General features: G+C 37.2%; 1 pseudogene; it reads left to right on the top strand.

Moving 5' to 3' along the window:
- Positions 1-944: 944 nt before the first annotated feature.
- Positions 945-18,911, top strand: LOC134486851 (killer cell lectin-like receptor 4; annotated as a pseudogene).
- Positions 18,912-20,350: the final 1,439 nt, after the last annotated feature.

Raw genomic sequence — 20,350 nt, 5'->3', positions numbered from 1 at the left:
GTTTTTTTCTAGTTTTAAAACTCAGAACAACAAAATGCTATAAAAGAAAAAGAATGTTCAGCAGTGAAACATTATCTAATTAATTTATGCCATACATAAATTATTGATAAATATGTAATGCTTAAGATATCTTGAGATCAATATATGTAAAATGAAGAAAAGCTTGTAATTTATTAGAAAAATTACTATCAGAAACATGTATGAAATTGGTGTAGTCGTGTACAGCTGTAAAGCAAAGGCAGAAAAGTGTTACTCCAGAGGTGTGTGAGTGTGAGAGCAGCTGGTGGTCCACAGCAAGGTACAGCTACATTAAAACAACAACCACAACAACCACAAAAACGAACAAGCCAAAAACACAACACTGGAAGAAACCCAAACTGAGGCATGGGTCTGTAGCTCTGGGGAGGAATATTTGCTGATATTCCAGTATCATGAAAACATCAGCAGTAACCACTGCATATGAAATTACATCAATGTTCATAGATTCTTCCATTTATAATTAAAAAGCTAGAAGAGTGTAAAGGAAGACTTTATCAGTGGAAATGTGAATTCTTTAAAGGCATTGCTAATAATAATTAGAAGCAACAAGCATGATTCAAAATCATGAATTAAATATAAACATAGTAGCATAAGAAAAAATTTCCAACAGTCTGTTAAAAAGTTGCAAGTAGAGGATCTTCAGTCCCTCTTTTTCCTAGTAGTTTTGCTAATGACACTTGTTTTGCTCTCTCTGGAGTATTCTTGTTCTTAAACATCAAATATCATTTATGTATATTTCTTTTTCCTAGTAGTTTTGCTAATGACACTTGTTTTGCTCTCTCTGGAGTATTCTTGTTCTTAAACATCAAATATCATTTATGTATATTTCATTCATAGTATATGGAACCATATGTTCCTCCTTTGCTCTCAGAGTGAGCTTTCAAATGTAATTTCCTCTTTTCACTTTGGTCAAGAGGAGGGGCAGAAGATCTTGAGGTTGAGTATTACACAGAGAAATGTTAGTTCTGCCTTTCGTCTTGGAGCCTCTTACAGTATACAGACCAGGAGAGGTAAACATTTCCCCAATTGGGGGATCCATTCCTTCTACCAGCATCACTTCAGTGTAGAGACCAAGGTAACAATAACCGCACTATTGATTTTCTATAAAATGATCAAATATATTCAAGAGAATTATACATAGTGTAACATGAGAGTGGGATTGATGCAGGAAGCCCTGTTGGTTGTGTTAGATCATGTTAACTCTGGTAGCACGAGAAAATTGTAATTCTGCACTGGTGATCTTCTTGTTGAGTAGGCTGGGAATAATTATTTGTGTACTGTGAAATTAAAGTAGAGGAATCTATGGAGTTCATGAGTCTTTAACTGTGCTAAATGTTTATATACTATCCATCTGAAAGATGTGCTAATAGGATCCAGGTAAAATGGTCAGCGTGTAAATATACTTTTACAGCAGCCTGACTGAATACCTGAGTTTGATTCCTGAAACTCACATGAAGGTGGGTAAGAGAACTCACTTTGTAAAGTTGTTTTCTGGACTCATGCAACTTGGATTGGGCACACCTATCCCAAGAGCAATATTAATAAAAAATTTTGAAAAATAATCCTGTAATTGAAGGATTCTTTCTTTTGTTAAGGAGTAAGGCAAAAGAAGATTCACTTCAGTAAACTTCATACATTAAAAATCTAGAAAAGAATGCATGTGCAGCTTGTTTTTATTGTCTTCTGGTTCTCAGCTGAGTTTTTAATGTGAGGGAAAGGCCAGTTACAAATGCTTACTGTTTATTAATGCACTATGTTATTGTTATTTTTATGTTATATGTGACATGACTGTGTACATGGAATGATTTTGGATTGAAACTTAATATTGTATCTTCTATGCCTCTCTCTGTTGCTCCCACACCCCACCAAGCAAAGTCCCCTTTCTACTTTCCTGGTTGCTGCAGTTACTAAAAATTACAAAGCATTTCTGTAGAATTTGAATCAGGAGCTCCTGATGAGATGGTCTGGATTGGATTATCTGACTCAATAGGATCTTTTCTAGTTAAATACATTTACCAGGCTTAAGCATGGAGGGGAATGTGTAGATAGTGGCTGGGTGGAGAGGTTGGAGATCTGAGCTGATTGGGCCTCAACCCAAGAGATATTTAAGTGTCTTAGATCACCTGCAGAAGTATATGGGGAACTCTGAGAGTCATGTATATATGTAAAAAAAGACTGTAATATCATTCAATATTAATATATTTATCAAAGTATGCAAATAATTTCAAAGCAACATTTTTATTTATTTCTAAGGCATTGAGACTTTGTTATTTGCATAATTTTTCAATGATTTCCACTGATACCAATTTTACCTAACATTTTTATATGCTGAATAATTTGAACAAACAAGCTGTGCTAATATCAGAATGACTTAGTAGTAAATTTTTAATTTTTTTCATATTTACTAGAAAGTGTTGTTGCCATTAGAATTATAAACCATTTTAATACAAGTCTGCAAAGGGAAATCACCTCAATGGAAATCGAGGTCATTCCTTGTCAGGATATTTGTATCATTAAGGGAATTAGACAGACCCCACCTTTCCCAACCTTCTGTATTATCAGTCCATGTACCTTTCTAAAGGTGGATATTTTAACATTTTCTTTTAGAAACCACCCAGGAACATATTTTAACAGAGAACATACTCTACATACTCCCAAGATGAGTGAGCAGGAGGTCATTTTCTCCACTGAGAGATTTCATAAGTCTTCAGGGTTACAGAACCAGGTGAGGCCTGAGGAGACTCAGTGGTCCAGAAAAGCTGGCCCCAGAGGTAAGTGTTTTAAGTGTCTAAAATCACTTTTAAAATGTATTTTAAACTTAATAATTTAAAAATATCCTACTGGCTTTTATTGAAATGTATAATGTTCCATTTCATCTGGGCTTGGTTAAGCACCAGGGTGAGAGGTAAGAAAAGAGTATTGATTGGAGGATAATTATGTACAAAATTGTGAAAAAATAAAGCAAGATTTAAAATAAAAAGGAACAGAAAGAAAAAATATAACCATATGTCTACTTCTCGGATGTTTGCTTGTAAAGGAATAAATCAGATTTGCTGATTAGTATAATGTCAATGTGTAAGAAAAATTTATTGGGAATCAAGAAGTGAGAAGGCATTTGGAGGTTTTCTTATTATTTAGTCTAATTAAGAAGGATTCCAAAACCTTCAAACCTAACAGTGCTTAAAAATACATGAAATGTTCTAGAGAAATGAACTCTTAAGGAAGCAAAACTTAGGCGTTAGAAACAATATTTTCACTCTCAAAGAAAGTGTTTTAATTGTCATAAATATCCAAACATTAATACTAACAGACAACTATGGTCTGAAAAAACACAAAAAAGTTCTAGAGGAAGAAAATTCTAAGGAAATGAAGCTTATGCATTAGAAACAATACTTTCACTCTCAAAGAAAGCATCTTAATTGTCAGAAATATCCCAACATCTAATGCAACTAGCCAAGAATTGTCCATCAAATTAGGAAGTTTCCTCCTGAGAATAAAGTTGCAGATGAAGGGAGAGGGGATGAGAGGATTAGATTGTGTGGGGATGGCTAAACTCCAAAATTATCAAAGAATAATTTGGTTTATTAATGAAACTGAGGAAATCTCAATTTTTACTCTTTTTTACTTACTCTGCACAAGCTGCTGCTATAGCTGTGCTCCAAGCTGAGATCTTTTTCTTTTTTGTAGTGGTAATTAGAGGCATGAGTGTCAGATTCCAAATACACTAGATACACCAAAATATTTAGTATTATATTGAGCAATTTGAAATTACAGGGAAAAATAGATAGTTGAGGACCAGAGCAGCTGTCGTTCTCTACCAGTTCTCAGGAACATCCAATCCCTCTTTATTTCCCCTCCATGCCAAATTATCTTTCTGGTGGACTGCATGCCCCTGCTTTACCAAGTAAAGTAAAGGTACCAAGTACCTTGTACTTGGATTGCATCTATGCCTCTAGTGATATCTGTAGAAGGTACTTTTGTTCCTATAGAAATGGGTGAGGTTACATGCCTATCATCTAGCTCCTGTTAGGCTGAGTCAGGAGGATTCACAATATAGGACAACCATTGTACAAACTTTTGTGAGACTTCACACCTATATGATTTCTTGAGTGGCTACATTTTAGGTAGAAATGCATACTTTTGAGAGCACATTTTCAGTCAGTTCATATCAAAGACTTGTATAAAATTCCCTTTGTTTCCATGCTACAAAAATTGTAATTAGTACTGAGGGGTGGTCTTTTCATGGAGAATTTCTTGCTTTGTTTTGTTGATTTAAGTGTGTTCAGTCCCCTGTCTGCTCATTGTGATAGCTCTCGGAATCCCCCTTCGGCTGGTTATCGCTGCTGCGTTGGTGTCACACAGTGAGTAATTGAGATACATCATGTTTGAACTTGTGTCTAAAAAGTAGCTTTAGACAAGAAACATGCAGTTTTACACTCTATTCTTTGTCCTGCTTGTAATCACTGGATGAGACAGAATCTCTGGATATTAGTATTTTTTTTCCTGACATACTGTAGTGTCTGTTCTCTTTCATAACTAATCTGTTAAATCTGGGGCTGTTGGGAGTTGCCTTATTCTGTCATGTTTTTGGTTATGTACTTTCTGAGGACTTGGTGATAGTCTTTTTTTTCTGATCTCATGTGATTGTTAATCTTACATAAATATTTTATGAGAGACCACTATGCAAAGAATCGGTGTCCTTATTTTTCTATTTCTTCTATATACATTGAGGTTATGCTTAAGTCAAAAGAGTTCATTTGTACAGAGGAATTTAAGGTTAAAGTTTATTGGATTCCTCCACATTGACAGAGGAAATCACTTACAGGCTGTGCTAAAACATAGCTATGTGTGTGGATATATTGCATTCCATATGCTCCAAAAAGAATTGTGCTATTTCTTAACATATTTAGTTCATATTTTCATGGTGTGTTAACTATTTATTGAATATTTTACTTAGGTTATAATGTGTAAATTTGTGCTTCAAAGAATGAAGTGAATGGAAGTTACTTCCACCAAAAATTTTCAGTTGTATTATTTACTTTACATGCAATTTATTTTTGAGAAAATTGATGTAACTGTTTCTATAGTGAATTAGTTGAAGTGCTAATGTATAAATGTTAAAGTACCAATGAAAGTAATGATATGTATTGGCTGTCAACGTGAAGCTTTTTGTGTATTCTTAAAATTTAATATGTACTCTTTCTAAGAATTATTGATATTACATCTGTGACTAATTTAGTTTTTCAGTATAGTCAAAAAAAAACATGGACTGCAGGAAACTCCAAACCACCACCATAATTGCAGCTCCATGCAAAGTGACATTGACTTAAAGGAAGAAATGCTGAGAAAAAAGTCTATAGACTGTAGTACAGGCAATGATTTTCTGGAATCACTCAAGAGAGAACAGAAGAGATGGTACAGCAAAACCAAGACTGTCGTAAATTCCTCACCACATACAGGTATGTAGTGGGAATGAGGAATGTGAATACAGAACTGCATTACTAGCCACTGTGTCTTCTCTGGAAGCTTTGAAGTCCAACCAGCAACTTAAGATGCTGATGATCGTTGGGTTAATCATTTGGGGGATCCTTATGTCTGACACTGACTCTTACTGCTCCATGGAAATGAAGTTACAAACAAGTACCCCTGAAAATTTGATTGTTTCTCTGCGAAAATCTTAGTCTACAACTTTGTTGCTGACAGGACGTGGAACTTTTTTTAAATAAGAGTGTATTTATCAACTATTTATGCTAAAATGAAATTAGAGCATTTACAAAGATAAAGTTTCAAGATTAATTTGCATACGTGTGTTTTTTTGTGTGTTTATGTATATGTGTGTACCTGTTTACATCTGACATTTTCTTTTTATTAACTTGAGTATTTCTTATATACATTTCGAGTGTTATTCCCTTTCCCAGTTTCCGGGCAAACATCCCCCTCCCCCCTCCCCTTCCTTATGGGTGTTCCTCTCCCAACCCTCCCCCCATTGCCGCCCTCCCCCCATAGACTAGTTCACTGGGGGTTCAGTCTTAGCAGGACCCAGGGCTTCCCCTTCCACTGGTGCTCTTACTAGGATATTCATTGCTACCTATGGGGTCAGAGTCCAGGGTCAGTCCATGTATAGTCTTTAGGTAGTGGCTTAGTCCCTGGAAGCTCTGGTTGCTTGGCATTGTTGTACTTTTGGGGTCTCGAGCCCCTTCAAGCTCTTCCAGTTCTTTCTCTGATTCCTTCAACAGGGGACCTATTCTCAGTTCAGTGGTTTGCTGCTGGCATTCGCCTCTGTATTTGCTGTATTCTGGCTGTGTCTCTCAGGAGCGATCTACATCCGGCTCCTGTCGGTCTGCACTTCTTTGCTTCATCCATCTTGTCTAATTGGGTGGCTGTATATGTATGGGCCACATGTGGGTCAGGCTCTGAATGGGCGTTCCTTCAGTCTCTGTTTTAATCTTTGCCTCTCCCTTCCCTGCCAAGGGTATTCTTTTTCCTCATTTAAAGAAGGAGTGAAGCATTCACATTTTGATCATCCGTCTTGAGTTTCGTTTGTTCTAGGGATCTAGGGTAATTCAAGCATTTGGGCTAATAGCCACTTATCAATGAGTGCATACCATGTATGTCTTTCTGTGATTGGGTTAGCTCACTCAGGATGATATTTTCCAGTTCCAACCATTTGCCTACGAATTTCATAAACTCGTTGTTTTTGATAGCTGAGTAATATTCCATTGTGTAGATGTGCCACATTTTCTGTATCCATTCCTCTGTTGAAGGGCATCTGGGTTCTTTCCAGCTTCTGGCTATTATAATACATCTGACATTTTTTTGAGAGAGTTGGACTGTTTGTAACAAAGCAACCCTTTCTGTAGCAAACAGGAGAGCTTCAACATGTTGTGCACGCAGTGCAGCCATGTGAGTGACAGTGACTGAAGCTAGAAAGATGAAAAGATCAAACATCATAAGGAACCTTTCTTATCCTTCGCCACGACTGGTCTTCTTTAACTGACAAAGTTTATCAATCATCATTAAATATTTTTTTCAGTATTTAGAGTTCACAAAGACCTCTTGCATATAATCTCACCACATTGTGATAGTAAGATGTGACAATTCTCATTATGTATGGACTAATATATTTACAATTGCTACATTACAAAACATGTGACAGAAAAATTTCTAAAAACATATTTGAAGTATTCCAAACCCAGGGAAAATATTTTGTTTCATTACTTTAGAATGACTTCATTGTCTGAAAAGGGTAACATAGTGATTTAATTATTATGAATATGTGGTTGTGGGAGGGGGATTATAACTTTCTGGACAATCCAGACATTCCAGAAAATTTCAGGCCACTATGAGGACCACAAGGCTATCTCTTCACAGAAAAATGAAGGTTGGAGAAAAAGTTTGTTAGTAAAAAATGACCATTCCCAGCCCCTCACTAAACAAAATATTCATATTGATGTGACTTTGACACCAAAAGTGCACACAATTTAAAATACTCAAATTGAAATATTTGGCATGTGGTCATACCATTGAAGGCATCAACATAATCTCAAAAATAGTCTATGAACAAAAAAAAACGTCCTTTATATGTCTCTTATTTTTCTTAAGATAAGAGCATGCTGCACAGACCATGGAACAATGCTAAGAGCACAATATTATGTAGATCATTGTGGGGATAATACACTAGATCTGCAGATCTAGTAATCTACAGATCCAGAATTCTGCCATCAGTTCAGCTGTCTCTGAGTAGCACATGTTCATTTCTTCTTTTCTAGCCCCTGGTATCTTACAAGCTTCTGCTTCATAGAGTTGGGCTGCTTTAGAAACCTGATCTGCATGGAATCATAAGGTTGTTCCGTCCTTAAGTTCATCCATGTCAACCATTTGGGTTTTAGTGTAAAAAATGATGTCATTCTCCAGTCAAGGGTGACTTGGAACTCATGGTATACCAAAAGCTGGACTGGAGTTCACTGCATAGCCTTGGCTGGACTTAAAATAGTGATGACCCAACTGCCTCTCTCTTTGGAGTGCTCAGGTTATAGGCATAAGTCATCATGCTGGGCTGATTCATTTCCCTTTAAAGGATGAGTTGTATACTTTTGTGTGCTCATGCTACATTTTCTCTACTGATTCATCCATGATCAACACATAACATATATTTTTTTGTATCTCTATGGTTACAAACAATGTCATATAGAACATGGGTGTGCAAGGGTCTCTGGGCATTTTAGAATCTCAATTTATGAGATCAGTGGGATTTTACTCCCCCCCCACAGGCTAAATAAATATATTGATCTGTCAATAGAATACCAGAAAGTAATAAGTTTAACCATTTATCTTCTCTGTTCTAGGCAGGGAAATTGAAACATACTGGTTCTGCTATGGTATAAAATGTTATTATGTCATCAAGGATGGAAAATCATGGGATGAATGTAAACAGACCTGCCAGAATTCCAGTTTATTCCTCCTGAAGATAGATGATGAGGACGAACGGGTACTGTAGACACTTGCCCCTTTACTCTCTTAGAATCTGTATCTAGCCATGAGTTACTCAATCCCGATTTGTTTTTAATTGTATATGGTTTACCTGTAACACGTTCAAAACTGTGGGATCCAGGTCTGTTAAGAGGAGCCTCATTACTACAGAGACACTTGTATCTTTCAGTCTTATCCCTTTCTCATAAGTTTACAAGAGAATATCTCAGAAAGCACATCTTTCGCTGATGAAGTTTAACTCTTTTTTATGGTACATCCTTTGGCTGACAGTTTTTTATTTGCTTAGAGTGCCAAATAAACCCCCACTTTCTTGAGTTTGCTCTTTGGAATGTGGAAGTGAGGATGCCTAAGATGAGTAATCAGATGACAATAGGGAAAGTAGTTGAGCTCTCGACCTGTCTGTAAAACGAGATGATGTGACAAATGTTAAATTAAATGGTTGACCAGTTAGCTGAATCGAGATTTTCACTGAAATTGACCATATCTTTACAGCATAGTATTCTTATGTTTTGATAAAAAACATATCCATTTTAGAAATCACTATTTAAAAGAAAACATGGTTTTCAAGTTTCTGAAATTCATGTTTAAATTATTACTAATCAAATCTCTTAAAATATTAAGAGTATACTTTTTTAGAGGAATGATTTCAGAATCACTTTGATTCCTTGGTATTCATAAAATGGTACAAAATTTACACAACAATGTAATACAGGGTTAAATAAAAACATAAGATATTTTAAATTTTTTTATTTTTTCCATCTTCATTAAATTGGGTATTTCTTTTCTTTTCTTTTTTTTATTAACTTGAGTATTTCTTTTATACATTTCGAGTGTTATTCCCTTTCCCGGTTTCCGGGCAAACATCCCCCTCCCCCTCCCCTTCTTTATGGCTGTTCCCCTCCCCATCCTCCCCCTCTTGTCGCCCTCCCCCCAACAATCTAGTTCACTGGGGGTTCAGTCTTATCAGGACCCAGGGCATCCCCTTCCACTGGTGCTCTTACTAGGATATTCATTGCTACCCATGAGGTTGGAGCCCAGGGTCAGTCCATGTATAGTCTTTAGGTAGTGGCTTAGTCCTTGGAAGCTCTGGTTGCTTGGCATTGTTGTACATATGGGGTCTCGAGCCCCTTCAAGCTCTTCCAGTTCTTTCTCTGATTCCTTCAACGGGGGTCCTATTCTCAGTTCAGTGGTTTGCTGCTGGCATACACCTCTGTGTTTGTTGTATTCTGGCTGTGTCTCTCGGGAGAGATATACATCTGGCTCCTGTCTGCCTGCACTTCTTTGCTTCATCCATCTTGTCTAATTGGATGGCTGTATATGCATAGGCCACATGTGGGGCAGGCTCTGAATGGGTGTTCCTTCTGTGTCTGTTTAATCTTTGCCTCTCTATTCCCGGCCAAGGGTATTCTTGTTCCCCTTTTAAAGAAGGAGTGAAGCATTCATATTTTGATCATCCGTCTTAAGTTTCATTTGTTCTAGGCATCTAGGGTAATTCAAGCATTTGGGCTAATAGCCACTTATCAATGCGTGCATACCATGTTTGTTTTTCTGTGATTGGGTTACCTCACTCAGGATGATATTTTCCAGTTCCAACCATTTGCCTACGAATTTCATAAAGTCATTGTTTTTGATAGCTGAGTAATATTCCATTGTGTAGATGTACCACATTTTCTGTATCCATTCCTCTGTTGAAGGGCATCTGGGTTCTTTCCAGCTTCTGGCTATTATAAATAAGACTGCGATGAACATAGTGGAACAAGTGACTTTTGTATATGTTGGGGCATCTTTTGGGTTTATGCCCAAGAGAGGTATAGCTGGATCGTCAGGCAGTTCAATGTCCAATTTTCTGAGGAACCTCCAGACTGATTTCCAGAATGGTTGTACCAGTCTGCAATCCCACCAACAATGGAGGAATATTCCTCTTTCTCCGCATCCTCACCAGCATCTGCTGTCACCTGAGTTTTTGATCTTAGCCATTCTCACTGGTGTGAGGTGAAATCTCAGGGTTGTTTTGATTTGCATTTCCCTTATGACTAAAGATTTTGAACATTTCTTTAGGTGTTTCTCAGCCATTCGGCATTCCTCAGTTGTGAATTCTTTGTTTAGCTCTGAACCCCATTTTTTAATAGGATTATTTGTCTCCCTGCAGTCTAACTTCTTGAGTTCTTTGTATATTTTGGATATAAGGCCTCTATCTGTTGTAGGATTGGTAAAGATCTTTTCCCAATCTGTTTGTTGCCGTTTTGTCCTAACCACAGTGTCCTTTGCCTTACAGAAGCTTTGCAGTTTTATGAGATAAATTGGGTATTTCTTATTTACATTTCAAATATTATTCCCTTTCCTGGTTATAAAAAGATTTTAATGTCAAGAAATACACTAATTTCCACTTGATACAGTAACCATAACCAATTTTTAATGTCTATTATTTTTATTATTATTATTAGTTGTAGTAGTAGCAGTACTGGTAGTAATAGTAGTAGTAGTATTTCACTTAATTTATCACTGACTCCCTCCTGGTCACTTCCTCCCATAATCTATATCCCATTTCTCTTTCTCCTCTGATGAGTTGGTGGGCCCCAAGGTTTCCTAGTACGCTGGCACATAAATTCTCCATGACGCTAACTGCATCTTTTACCACTGAGTTAGAACAAGGCACAGCCCAGTTAGAAGAACATAAGCCATGTACAGGCTTCAGTTTTTGAGACTGCCCCATCCCAGTTGTTCTGGACCCTTATGAAAAACCACACTTCATTTATGCATGGAAGCCTAGGTTCAGCCCCCTGTATTTTCTTTGTTTTGTGGTTCTGATTCTGAATGCCACAGCGGTCCAGGTTACTGTTGGTCTTTCTGTGGAATTCCTGTTCCCTTCAAAGCCCACCATCTTTTCAAATATTCTTCTGTAAGTCCCCAAGATCTATCCACCGTTAGGCTATGGGCATCTGTGTATGTATGATTCAGCTGCTAGAGGGATCCTCACAGATTACACACAGAATCATGTCTGCAAGGATAGCAGAGTATCACTAATGGTGTCAGAGATTGATGCTTTTCCATGGGATGTATCTCAAGTTGAGCCAGTTATTGGTTGGCTGTTTCCGCAGTCTTTGTTCGATCCCCAAACACTGCATTTCTTGTAGACAGTGTAAATTTTGGGTCAAAAGTCTGAGGGTATGTTGCTGTGCCTATCATTCCCCGGGGTTTTTTTTGAACATAGTATGCAGACTCCCTAGGCTGCATTTAGTCACAGTTAAGGATAACCCTGTTGATTCTTGTGTGCTTCCCATATCACTGGATTCCATCTTTTCATGGAGATGTCCCCTACACTGCCCCCATCAGTTGCAGATTTCCATTCATTATCATTGCCATCAGGCATTCCGTTCCTCCCCTTCTCATACCCAATATAGAACCCACACTTTGTTCATCATCCCATCTTCCATGCAGTTCTCCCTCTCTCAGCCTTTTGACCATTTAATTTCTGCTTTTAAGTGAGATTTATGCATCCTTGCTTGCACCTTCTTGCTGTCCATCCACTTGTGTGTATGGAGTGTATAGCATGGGCATCCAAATTTTATAGTTAATGTTCACTTATAAGTGAATACATACCATGTAAACCCTTTTGGGACTTGCTTATCTTACACAGGATGAAATTATCACGTTCTATTCATTTTCTCCTGCAAAATTCATGATGTCTTTGTTTTTCAGAGAGGAATAGTATTCCATTGTAAAAATGTACCACATTATTTATTCATTCTTCAGTTGAGGGACATCTAAGTTGTTTCCACTTTTTGGCTATTAAAATCAAACTGCTTTGAACATATCTGAGCAAGTGTCTCTTTTGAGGGAAGGTGGAACATCTTTTTGGGTATATGCCCAGGAGTTGTATAGAGAGTTTTCTACGAAACAAACAAATTGATTTCTAAAGTATTTGTAAAATGTGCACTCCTACTAGCAATGGAGGAATGTTCCCTTTTCTCCACATTCTTGGAGCATGTGCTATCCCTTCAGTTTTTAATCTTAGCCAGTCTTTTTGGTATAAGATGGGATCTCAGATTTGTTCTGATCTGCATTTCCCTGATGGCTAAGGACTTTGAACTTTTACTAGTATATTTGTTTGCCATTCATGCTTTCTCTGTTGAGATTTCTTGTGTTTAGCTCAGGCATAGAAGTTGTAATAGAAGAAACTGATTTGTCTGTGAAACAAAATGCCAACTCTAAAATATTCTTGCCTTAATTGTGAGTTCAAGGAAAGGGCTTAGGTACATAGTAGAGACTTGGTCTAAGAAACACAGTCCCAAATCCCAGATCTCAGGACACCTGAAATGTTTATATAAAAAAGTGATTGAGGTGACATAGTATTGATATAAATCTGCTACTAGTAGTAAGTCACTAAAGAAATGTAGGACTGACCATTGGGAAGACATCAGAGAATGTCATAGAAATGCAGGGAACTTTTCGTGCTTGTTCTGTCATCTAACTGACAGAAATTTCATCATAAGGTGTGCTCTTTCCTTTATAGAAGTTCCTTCAGCAACAGCTTATTCCAGACAATTACTGGATTGGATTTTCATATGATAAAGAAAAAAAGGAATGGGCATGGATTGAAAATGGACCATCTAAACTGTGAGTTTCTGAACACTTCAGACTCTTCCCACTGGTGTGGGAATTGGGAGGAATGTGTGCAAAGGCTTTTCTCTCCTTTTACATGACTTTACTAATTTTCTATGAGCTCATGGGTAAAGAAAATTTGCACAAGGAAGTCTCTGAGCAGATTTTAAAAAGGGAATATGTATGGTCAAGGAACTGAGCAAAATTGAGTTAATACTGCATACATCTCAGAATTGTGTCTTCTACGTTGCAAAGGGCACTAAAAAGTCAACAATTTGAGATGGTGTGAAGTGACTCAATGATCTTGACAGATAAAATGTGTGTGAGTCTCTGAGACACTCATATGACTTTTTATTGATGGTAGCTTATACAATTGGTGGTTATTTATAAAATAAGAACATGTTTATATACAGCTAAACCTTCCATTTCAATGTATTGTGGAAATCTCAAATTCTTTTGCTAATTTTTAATCTAATAGAAAACTGTTCACTGATTACCTTTATTAACTATATTTTTTCTGAATTATTTCATATACATAAAATTTGTATGATCATATCACCCTATACTACTATTAAAAGCTCTTTACATGTGTTGTGCTAACTCTTTGTAAAGTAATGTTCATAGGTAGGTGTTGGTAATTTATTCACTGGAAAAAGGAAACTCACAGTGGCCACACCCTCAGTAAAGAATTGAATCTCCCATATAAAGAAAAAAAACTAGAATGTAAATTTGTACACTCTCAGGATTTGCATTTTTATACTAATTAGCTTTTGTCTAGGTGAGCTTTCCCCCATTGTACTAGATTTGTAGTTGCAGTAGGCTTCAGCTATGAAAATTATATGAAAGGAAGTTAGGGGTTCTACAAAATTTTGTTGCAAATAATGGTACCAAATTTGTAATTGCAATTGGCTTTATCTATAAAAATTATATAAAAGGAAATTAGGGGTGTTGCAGTGCTTGGTTGCAAATAATTTGCCATCTGGTGTTTGGTCAGAAAATACAATTTCAGACTGCTCCTGGAGTGACCCAGTTCCACAGTGCTCTGTACCCAGATCCTGTGACAGAGCGAGTGGGACTCTCAGAAGTGTTGAGAATCGTGAGAGCACAGTTGAGAACAATACTTCTGCTCACATTCCTGGCTCAAGAGAGACCCACCTGGAGCCCTCTGGACACAGGCACCAAGGAACAGTCTGGAATAGGATCTTTCTAGTATCTGCCTATACCAGAGCTGATTCTGACACACTGCTCTTTGTATCCAGATCTCACTGAGAGAAAACAAGTCTCCAGGAGTGCTGACACATAGTCTTGCAGGAGGTTCAAGCCATTGTCAGAGACAGCAAGACCAGGTAAAACCAGAGATAATTAGATGACGAGATGCAAGTGTAGCAACCTAAGAAATAGAAACCAAGCCCTCTTGGCATCATCAGAGCCCAGTTCTTCCACCAAAAACAAATACTGGATATCCCAAAACAGAAAAGCAGGATTTGGATTGAAAACTCACGTCTCTTGATGATGATAGAGGATTTCAAAAGGACATAAATATCTCCCTTAAAGAAATACAGGACAACAGATATAAACAAGTAGAATCCCTTAAAGAGGAAACATGAAAATTCCTCAAAAAATTACAGGAAAACACAGCCAAACAGGTGAAGGAATTGAACAAAACCATCCAGTAAATAAAAACGGAATTAGAAACAATAGAGAAATCACAAAGGGTGACAAGCCTGGCGATAGCAAACCTAGGAAGAGATCATAAGTCATTGATGCAAGCATAACCACCAGAATACAAGAGATAGAAGAGAGAATCTCAGGGACAGAAGATATGATAGAAAATGTTGATACAACAGAAAGAATTGTAAAACAGAAAAAGCTCCTGAACAAAAACATCCAGGAAACCCAGGACACAATGAGAAGATCAAACTAAGGATAATAGAAATAGAATAGGGCAAAGATTCCCAATTTATATGGCCAGTCAGTATCTTCGACAAAATTGTAGAAGAAAATTTCCTAAAACTAAGGAAAGAGATGCCCATAAACATAGAAGAAGCCTACAAAACTCCAAATTGATTGGACCAGAAAACAAATTCCTGTATACGAAAGAGGTCCCAGTATTTTGCTATATACAGGAATCACCTCAGTGACAAAGACAGACACTGTCTCAGAGTAAAGCTGGAAAACAATTTTTAAGCAAATTGTTCCAAGAAAAAAGCTGGAGTAGCCATTCTAATATCGAATAAAATCGACTTTAAACCAAAAATTATCAAAAAAGACCATGATTGACATATGACAATCATCAATGGAAAAATCCAGCAAGATGAACTCATAATCCTGAATATCTATGCTCAAAATGCAAGGGCACCTACATTGATGTAAGGAAACATACTAAAGCTCAAACACATTGCACATCACACAATAACAGTGGGAGACTACAACACACCACTCGCAACAATGGACAAATGAGGTAAATATAAAATAAACAGAGACACAGTGAAACTAACAGAAGTTATGAAGCAAATGATTTAACAGATGTCTATAGACAATTTCATTCTAAAACAAAAGAATATACCTTTTTCTCAGCACCTTATGGTACCTTCTCTCAAATTGACCATATAGGCAGTCTCTAAAGAGGCTTCAACAGATATGCGAAGATTGCAATAATTCCATGCATTCTATCACATCACCATTGTCTAACGCAGGTCTTCAATAACAACAAAAATGACAGAAAGGCCACATACATATGTAACTTAACTATGCTCTACTCACTGAAATATTTGTCAAGAGAGAAAGAAAGAAAGAAATTAAAGACTTTTGAATTTAATGAAAATGAAGGCACAACATATACAAACTTATGGGACACAAGGAAAGCAGTGCTAAGAGGAAACTCACAGCCCAGAGTGGCACCAAAAAGAAACTGGAGAGAGCATATACTAACACCTTGACAGCACACCTAAAAGTTCTAGAACAAAAAGAAACAAATGCACCCAATAGGAGTAGACTGAAGGAAATAATCAAACTCAGGGCAGAAATCAACTAAGTAGACACAAACGAACTTCACAAAAATCAAGAAAACCTGAATCAGATTCTTTGAGAAAATCAACCAAATATATAAATCCTTAGCCAAATTAACCAGAGGGAACAGAGTATCCAATTAACACTATCAGAAATGAAAATGAAGACAGAAAACAGAATCTGAGTAAATTAAAAACAATCCTCCATTGATGGTGGGACTGCAATGTGGTACGACCACTCTGGAAAGCAGTCTGGCCTTAGACAATTGGACAGTACTAACTGAGAACCAAGCTATACCACTCCTGGGCATATATTGAAGCATATATTGAAGAGGTGCTCCAACATATAACAAGGACACATGCTCCACTTTGTTCACTGCAGCCTTGTTAATGCTAGCCAGAAACTGGAAAGAACCCAGATGCACCCTCAACAGTCGAATGAATACAGAAAATGGGGTACATTTTCCCTATTGGGTACTACTCAGCTATTGAAATAATGAATTTATGAAATTTATAGTCCAATGGATTGAACTAGAAAATGTAATCCTGAGTGAGTCAACCCAATTACAAAATGATACACATGGTGTATACTCACTTGTAAGTGTATATTAGCCCAATATCACTGATTACACAAGATATAATCCTCTGACCACATGAAGATCAAGAAGAAGGACAAGCAAAGTGTGGATGCTTCAGTCCTTCTTTGAAGGGGAAACAAATATACTCAGATGTGGAAATACTGAGACAAAGTTGGGAGCAGAAAGTGAAGGAAAGGCCATCTAGAGACTGGCCCACATGGGAATCCTGCCCATTTACAGCTACCAAACCCAAACACTATTGCTGATGCCAAGAAGTACATACTGACAGGAAGCTCTCTTCTGGGATGCTATGACAGAGCATGACAAATACTTGCAGCCAACTACTGCACTGAGAGCAGGGTCCCCAATGGAGGAGTTAGAGAAAGGATTGCAGGAGCTGAAGGGGTTTTCAACTCCACAAGAACAACAATACCAGGCACCCTGAGCTCCCAGCAATAAACCACCATTCAAATTGTACACATGGGCAGACCCATGGCTCAACCTGCATATGCAGCAGAGGATGGCCTTGTTGTGCACTAATGGCAGGAGAACCCCTTGGTTCTGCCAGGCTTGGACCACTCAGGTTTTTGGTGTGTCAGGGCACGGAGGTGGGAAGTGTTGGGTGGATGTGTAGGGGAACACCCTTGTAAAACAAGGGGGAGGCTGGATGGGATAGGGTGTTTATGGATGGTAAATCGGCAAATGGGATAACCTTTGAAATATAAATAAAAATATCCAATAAAAATGCTCCAGCAACATATGATGCACACAGGTAATTTTTTTGCACCAATTATACTCTAGGCAGTCTGCTAGGTGTTTTATATTCACCAGTTCAATGCTTTGAACTATTGATTTGGAACTTGATTCCTTGGCTGAATTGGTTTTACATTTTAAGTGTCAGAAAAACTGAAGTATCTTTAAGTTGCAGGCTTTGACTCTTTAACTTGTTCATTGTATTTCTTTAAAATAATTCTTCTAACTTGAGTGTCAGGTGTTACATGCTTTTATTCTCAGCGCTGGGGCATACTTTTTAGTGAGCAGAGGCCAGATCATCTCTGCGTTTGTGGCTAGCGTGGTCTCCAGAGCTAGTTTCAGTCCTGTCAGGGCTGCACAGAAAAACTGTTTCAGAAACCCAAAGCTACAAGAAAAAATAGTTCTAAAAGAAACAGTTTGAAAAGCAAAAGCTTGAGGAGGCTGTAAATTTACCAGAAAGTTGCTAAGTCCCCATAAGGACTAGCATTGTGCTAAGCATTGTGGGCAAATCTATTCAGTTTATTATCTCTGTCTGTATTTCCCTTTGTGATTTTTTTCTCCTGAATGTCTCATCCTCCTTTGTTAAGATGAGATTCTGCTAGTTCTGTTACTTTACCACATAAGTCTTCCCTTTCTCCTTACAACACGAGCATGTAAGACAATGTTTGTATGTCACAATCTGTTTTTACTTTTATCCTAGCACTTTTAAACACAAGATAACAATGGGAGAGGAGAGTCAGCATAAAATAATTCCTTGGCAATACTGAAAATTAGTTTTCCTGCTGAACAAAAATTGCAAATGTGAAAATAGATTGGGATATTGTTGTAACAAAGGGACAATGTTTTTTAATGAGCTTAAACAAAAGAACATATTTTAGTAATGAACTTAGGATTAGTTACATATTATATCTACTTTGGCATGTAGAATTTTTAAAATCAAAACATTTCAGTGAATGTTCTGAACTAAACAGTTGCCCCTTGTTGTTTTTTGTTCCTTAGTGCCTCAAACACAATGAAATTCAATAAAAAGCTTGGAGGATGTGTATTCTTATCTAAAACAAGACTAGACCATACAGACTGTATAAATTTATACAGCTGTATTTGTGGGAAGAAATTGAATAAATTCCCTGATTTACTCTCCAATTAGTGTTAAAGGTAAAAATGAAATATCCTGTTTCTTACTTATTTTCTGTAATAATTCATAACTCTTTAGAAATAAGTGTTTTGATCATACAACTTCATTTGCAGTGAAAACAAAGAGACAATCTGGAAGATTGGTGAATGTTCTGGAATCTGGAATCTGACTTGACAGAGCAGAGGACATCTACCTTCCTGGTGGATACAAGATAGATCTTTGGACAGGCTTTCCCCCAAAGCCTGGATGAATGTTTTATTTGTTTTCAAAATTTCCATAGAACTAAATAAATAACCCTAATAAACAGCCTGAGTATTTTATTATGAGTAGAATAAATCATCTTAATTAAAAGCATAATTAAGAACTAGTATATAGCCTTTACCCTTCTTTCTTCCCTGCTTGTTGAGTCCTCTGGAGCAACTTGAGGCACTCTGGATATCAGTGGGACCTCCATTTTCCACATATCAGTCTTCCCAATTTCATCAGACCTGTGGCTCCTGAACAAACCTGCAGTTCCCAAACCATCAGACCCAAGGATACCCATTAGAAGCCTGCCACACCAGGAACATTTTTTGCAGAAGGACTAGAAACAACAAAGAGAGAGGAATATAAGCAATAAAAGAATCATAAAGTTAGGGAATCCTGGGTTTCGGAAACCTAAAGAAGAGAACAGTAATGACAGATACAAGTATCACCAACACAGTGTAGGAGTTTAATGAAAGAATCTTAGGTGTAGAGAGTACAAGAGAAAATATTAATACATTAATCAAAGAAAAAGTGAACTCTAAAAATTTCCTGATATAAAACATCCAGGAAAACTAGACTATCATTGAAAGAACTAAGCCAAGAATAGTAGAAATAGAAGAAAGTTAAGAGAATAATAGAAATAGAAGTTAAGAGCTCTACAGTCCAGAAAATATTTTCAACAAGTCATAGAAAAATAATTCCCAACCTAAAGAAATAGATACATATAAACATACAAATGCCTATAGAACATCACTTAGACTTGACCAGAAAAATAATCCTCTTCCCACACAATAATCATAACACAAATCTCCATAACAAAGAAAGAGTATTAAAAGAAACAATGTGGAATGGACAGATAACATAAAAAGCGTATCAGAATTACAATTGCCTTCTGATCAAAGACACTGAAATCTAAAAGAGCCTGAACACATATGTTGTAACCCCTAAAATTCTACACATTCCAATCTAGATTAAAATATCCTGCCAAAATCTCAATCACACCAGTTGGAGAAAAAATATATTTCAAGACAAATCCAAATTCAAAAAGTATCTGCTCTCAAATCAAGTCCTCTAGAAATACTAAAAGGTCCAACCCAACTCAAATAATTAAATACATGAAGACACAAGAAATAAGTAATGTTGTGGTTTGCCCTGAATTTATCTGTATTTTGATGCTAATTCCACTGCCCCAAGGACAGCTGCCAAGTCACTTACTTAGGAATCAGGTGACTTCATCAGAATCTTCTCCCCATTGAATTTGTAAAGTACATGTGAGGGGCAGGTACAGGATAGAAGGAGGCCTGTCATTGGAGGAGAAGGAAGGATGGGCAGGAGAGAAGTTTGAAGGAAGAGGAGGAGACTAGGACAGAAAGGGGCGACAGGGCAGAGGAGAGGGTGAGAAGCCATGGCAGGTGATGTTAAGATTCTGCTGTGTATATTCAGGTTGTTAGTAATGTTCCTAAGGGATGGATGGTACCTGGCTTTGTATGTTTAAGTGG

Source organism: Rattus norvegicus, chromosome 4 (genome assembly GCF_036323735.1).
Source record: "Rattus norvegicus strain BN/NHsdMcwi chromosome 4, GRCr8, whole genome shotgun sequence".
Classification (NCBI taxonomy): domain Eukaryota; kingdom Metazoa; phylum Chordata; class Mammalia; order Rodentia; family Muridae; genus Rattus; species Rattus norvegicus.
Note: the sequence above shows the minus strand (reverse complement) of the source record. Positions and strands in the feature narration are given on the sequence as shown.